Raw genomic sequence first — 6,094 nt, 5'->3', positions numbered from 1 at the left:
AATGCCATGGGTATCTTTAGAGAGATTGCATTACATCTATACAATGTTTGGATAGTATTGACATTTTAATGATATTACCTGCTTATCTATGAGAAGGGTATGTTTTTCCATTTCTGTATGTCCTCTTTTATTTCTTTTTTTTTTTTTTTTGGTTTTTGGGCCACACCCGTTTGACGCTCAGGGGTTACTCCTGGCTATGCGCTCAGAAATCGCCCCTGGCTTGGGGGGGACCATATGGGACGCCGGGGGATCGAACCGTGGTCCGTCCTACGCTAGTGCTTGCAAGGCAGACACCTTACCTCCAGCGCCACCTTCCCGGCCCCTCTCTTTTATTTCTTGAATCAGACTTTTGTAGCTTTCTTTATATAGGTCCTCCACCTGTTTAAGTTGACTAACAAGATATTTGGGTTTGCGTGACATGTGAATGGAATTTTTTAAGTTTTCTTTTTATTAAATTATATCTTTATTTAAATATCTTGATTACAAGTATGATTGAAGCTGGATTTCAGTCATGTAAAGAACATCCCCCCTTCACCAGTGCAACATTCCCATCACCAATGTCCCAAATCTCCTTCCTCCCCACCCCACCCCTGCCTGTATTCTAGACAGGCTTTCTACTTCCCTCATTTATTCACTTTGTTGTGATAGTTTTCACTGTAGTTATTTCTCTAACAATGCTCATCACTCTGTGGTGAGGTTCATGTTGTGAGCTGGACCTTTCAGCCCTCCTCTTTTTTCTCTGAGAATTAATACAAAAATGTCTTTTTTTTAAAAACCCATAGATTCTCGACCCACTCAGGAGAGGTTCAGGACACAGGACAGTAGAGAAATATGCACAGGCAACACGCACAAGCCTCTCCCAATTGGTAATCACACAGCAGGGGCAGATACCTCCGGCCTGACATCACAGACAGAGGACCTGCCTTTACCGCTGACAGCCAGTTTTCACTCTAGGACACAGTCTTCCTTGGCTTTCCGGCTGGACAACTCTAGGATAGCGATTTTTCTGGGGCCTTCTTGGCCCACTCAGGAGAGGTTCAGGACACAGGACAGTATAGAAACACGCACAGGCGATCTTAATGACTATTTCTTTGTAGTACAATTTAAAGTTGGGGAGAGTGATGCCTCCATTTTTTTTTCTAGTGTTGCTTTAGCTATCCCTGGGTGTTTATTTTTCCAAATAAATTTTAGGCGTGTTTGATCCACTTCTTTGAAGAATTTCATGAGTATCCTTAGAGGGATTGTATTAAATTTATGCAATACTTTGGGGAAAGTATTGTCATTCATCAAAGAAGAAAATACGGATGGCCAATTGGCACAAAAAATGCTCCACATCACTAATCATTAGGGAGATGCAAATTAAAATAACAATGTTGTACCATCTCAGGCCACAGAGACTGGCACACACCATAAAAAAACTAGTACAATCAGTTCTGGAGGGTTTGTGTGGAGAAAGGAATTATTATTCACTGCTGGTGGGAATGCCTTCTAGTCCAGCCTTTATGAAAAACAGTATGGAGATTCCTCAAAAAAACTGGAAATTAAACTTCCATGTGATCCAGCTACATCACTCCTAGGGATATACCCTAGAAACACAAAATACAATACAAAAATGCCCTCTGAATGCCTATCTTCATTGCAGCTCTATTTACAAAAGTCAGAATCTGAAAATAAACAAGATGCTCAACAACAGATGAATGGCTAAAGAAACTGTGGTACATATACACAATGGAATACTATGCAGCCATCAGGAAAATTAAAGCATAAAATTTTCCTATACATGGATGGATATCGAAACTATTATGCTGAGTGAAATAAGCCACAGGATGACAGACACAGAATTAGTTTCACGCATCCGTGGGATTTAAGAAAAATAAAAAGACATTATGGTAATAATACCCAGAGATAATAGAGATGAGGGCTAGAAGGACCGGCTCACAATATGAAGCTTACCACAAAGAGTGGTGAGTACAGTTAGAGAAATAACTACACTAACAACTATCATGACAATGGTAGTAAGAGAAGTAGAATACCTGCCTGGAATACAGGCAGGGTGTGAGGGAAGAAGGAGATGGGGCATACTGGTAGTGCCAAAGATTGCACTGATGAAGGGGGGTGTTAATTTTTATGACTGAAACCCAACTACAATCATGTCTGTAATAATCATGTTTAAATAAAAATATTATTTAAAAAGAAGCAGAAAAGTAGAAGATATATGGAGGGATATAACTGGACAGTAATATTAGAACTGTAGCAACAGAATGCTGAAAAGGTTGAGTTTTTGTTGATCAAGTTAAGAATAATAGCAAGCCAAATCAGAGTACAGGTTGAAGAATGAGTGTTAATTCAGTCAATATCCTGAAATACAAGCTTAGTTTTCTCTACCCTCTTCTGTTTTTCAAGATTTTGTTAAACCAGACCCAGCAGCTGGCATGTTATATAACCAAATATGTTCTATTTATGTTTTCAAGTATGTTCCATTTATAAAAATCTATTCAATTTACAGTTAAAGTGACACAGTGGTAACAACACTGAATTGAAAATCAGAAAATAATGGCTTAATCCTGCGTTTGATATAAATTTGATACTAAAAGTAAAGATAAACTTTTTACTTTTTTTAACATTGATAATTTTGAGCTTTTTCATGAGAAAAGAATGACCTATTTTCTTATTTCCTTTATTTATTTACTGCCCTATTTAATTAATTTTATTAGGTTGAGATTAAATATGGAAATAGATTTGTACATACATTAAAGTTATAGTTATTTTTCAATTGCAAGAGATTATAATATCCAGTATTCAAGGTCTCAGTATATTTCCTATATGTAGAAGACAAAAAGACCCAGAGTATACTAGAACACTGGAGAAGCAAAGACAGACATGTAGCCACTGCATGTCAACTCTTCAGCCAGCTTCACAGACTCATTTTTTTTCTTTTGGCTTTTGGGTCACACCTGGTAGCGCTCAAGGATTACTCCTGGCTCTACACTCAGAAATCGCTCCTGGCAGGCTCAAGGGACCATGTGGGATACCAGGATTCGAAACACTGTCCTTCTGCATGCAAGGCAAACACCCTACCTCCATGGTATCTCTCTGGCCCACATAGACTCATTTTTTATTTTTATTTATTTTACTTTATTTAAAGAAAATGAATCACACAGTTGACAGTTGAGTATAATATATATGTTATGAGAAGTTAAAATTTTTTAATATTTTATTCCTGGTCCCACCATTACAATTTACAGAGCAGTGTACCTGACAACAATACAACATATAAAAGATCTCAGGAATGCACATCTAATTGACACTACATTACACTAATCAATAGCTGTACTTTTTGAACTGTGGCTGACAGTCCTGAACAAGTAGGGTTTCCTGTCTAAGCTACAGTAACTTTCCTAACTATGGATCATATCTCCTTCTGTAGAAAATTTTTACATTTCTTCTAATAGATATGGGACGGCTGTCTCAAAGTAACCTGCAGATTTACTGACAACTCCTCACTTTGTCCTGCTAAGAACTATATCCTTTTGCTGTTGAGTTTTTAGAACCTTCTACTAGCCATTCTACATAGCCACAATTTCCACCACCAGATCCATATACACCACCATATGGACTGCCTGAGCTTCTTCTACCCTTCTGTCACCTTTCATGGGTCAATAATTTGATTGCTGCTGTCCACTATAATTTCCAAAATCATTATAGTTGCCACCACCACCATAGTTACTACCACCAAAATTTTCCCCTTTATTGTAACCTCCACCATATCCACCACCTTAGTTTCCATATCCTGATCCTCCACCACCATAGCCTCCTCTAATACTATAACCAGGACCTCCCTATAGTTGCCACCATCAACACCAAATCCATTATTTTCACAATCACTTCCTCCATAACTACCTCTGCTGCCACCACCTCAACCACCATTGCTTCCTTTTCCAGCAAAGTTTCCACCATGGCCAAAGTTATCTCCAACACCTCTAAACTTGCTTCCATGACCCATAACTTTGTCAGATATACTTCCACTACCTTTTTGCAATGCAGCAGACTGCATTTCTTGTTTAGAAAGCAATCTTTTTTACTTCACAATTATGCCCATTAACAGTGTGGAATTAATTAATTTCTTTCTTTCTTTCTTTCTTTCTTTCTTTCTTTCTTTCTTTCTTTCTTTCTTTCTTTCTTTCTTTCTTTCTTTCTTTCTTTCTTTCTTTCTTTCTTTCTTTCTTTCTTTCTTTCTTTCTTTCTTTCTTTCTTTCTTTCTTTCTTTCTTTCTTTCTTTCTTTCTTTCTTTCTTTCTTTCTTTCTTTCTTTCTTTCTTCTTTTTTTTTTTTGTTTTTGGGCCACACCTGGCAGTGCTCAGTAGTTACTCCTGGCTGTCTGCTCACAAATAGCTCCTGGTAGGCACGGGGGACCATATGGGACACTGGGATTCGAACCAACCACCTTAGGTCCTGGATCGGCTGCTTGCAAGGCAAACACCGCTGCGCTATCTCTCCAACCCCAGTGTGGAATTTCTTAACAATTTATCAACTGTATCAAGATCACCAAAAGTTACAAAAGCAAATCCTCTTTTTTCCACCTGCCTGTTTTCCTTAACTCTATGGTTTCAATTTTGCCATATTTTTTCAAAGTAATCTCTCAAATTATATTCTTCTGTGTCTTCTTAATAACACCAAAAATTCTCTTCACTGTTAGATGAGCACCAGGCTTTACAGAATCTTCATTTAGAAACAGCTCTCACCCACTACTTACCTATCAACTTTATGTGGTCAAGCATATATTGCAGCATCCATCTCTTCAACACATAACTAAGTCACAAATCCAGAGCCTCTGCAACATTTTGTCTGGGGGTCTCTCCTCACCACACAATCTGTAAGTGTACCCCATTTATCAAAATGTTCTCTTAAACTGTCATCAGTATTTTCAAAACTCTAACGTCAGTGAAGTTTTCTCAACAGCTCTGGTTTTTTTTTTTTTTTTTTTTTTGGCTCATGACCCTTCCCCCCACCATAGACGCTGGAGTTGGACTGGGGGCAACTGGGAGGCGGTTTTACCTCCATTTTGAGACCAGACTCACCGCTTTCAACTCGAGTTCAATAGAATCATAATATCTTTTTTCACAATAAGTGAGAGCAATGTTATTAAGAAAAGAACAGAAAGGAAGAGAAGAAAGTTTTTTTAAAAGTAGAAAAGAAAACATACAGTAGCAAGAACATTGTGAAAATTATTGAATCTCCAATAAAATCACTAATAAAATGGCAAAAGATTTAGTAAGCTCTTGTTGTTAGATGTTTGCTCAGATAATGTGTGCCCCTATAGTGATGACAACAAAATACAAATGAAGTTGTCCAGAAATTTAAAACACTATTACTATACTGCAATTTTTAGCAGCATGTTCTTAGCTGCTTAGCCTCCTGTAAAAAGGAGAATGTGGGGCTCTGGTGCCTGAAGTTGCTCCAAAAAGCTCTGGTGATATCAGCCTCCAAACCAGCATACCTGAAGATTGGTCAGGTTGCTTTTCCTGAAGAGAATTGTAGAGGGGTGATGAGGTAGGGTCATCAGCTAAACAATGATTCTGTGTGATGGATGCAGCAGGCATGGCTTTGATAGGGTGGGTGCTTGGCCTGACCTCTCCTCCTAAAGGCTCATATTTTAAAATAAATTTTAACTGAATCTTGGTGAGATAGATTCAAAGTTTGTCAAGACTGAGTTTATTCATATGATGTCCAACACATCTCTTCACCAGCACAGATTTCTTACCATCATGTGTCAAGCTGTCCTCTTACCATTCTCTCTGCCTTATCCTGCTTGCCTCTATGACAAACATTTTTCCCTGTATTTCACCATTTTTTTCCTTTCAGACATTTTAGTTTGGAATATTTGTACTTACATAAATTACTTTACCTTTTTTCAATACCAGGTTCTTGTCAGAGTGATCGTTTCCAACTAATATCGTCATAGTGGTCCCTTCTCTACCTTACTTTCACTCCTCTGCTCTTTGTTTCAAACTTAGATTTGACCTTTATGTAAGGGGTTAGATAATAGGTCCAATTTCGCTTTTTCGCTATTTCTGACCAGTTGTCCCAACATCACT

The 6,094-nt window shown here is 38.0% G+C and overlaps 1 pseudogene; it reads right to left on the bottom strand.

Annotated features, from left to right (window-relative positions):
• Positions 1 to 3,513: 3,513 nt before the first annotated feature.
• On the bottom strand, positions 3,514 to 5,060 carry LOC125998893 (heterogeneous nuclear ribonucleoprotein A3-like; annotated as a pseudogene).
• Positions 5,061 to 6,094: the final 1,034 nt, after the last annotated feature.

The sequence above is a fragment of the Suncus etruscus genome, chromosome X (genome assembly GCF_024139225.1).
Source record: "Suncus etruscus isolate mSunEtr1 chromosome X, mSunEtr1.pri.cur, whole genome shotgun sequence".
NCBI classification, from domain to species: domain Eukaryota; kingdom Metazoa; phylum Chordata; class Mammalia; order Eulipotyphla; family Soricidae; genus Suncus; species Suncus etruscus.
Note: the sequence above shows the minus strand (reverse complement) of the source record. Positions and strands in the feature narration are given on the sequence as shown.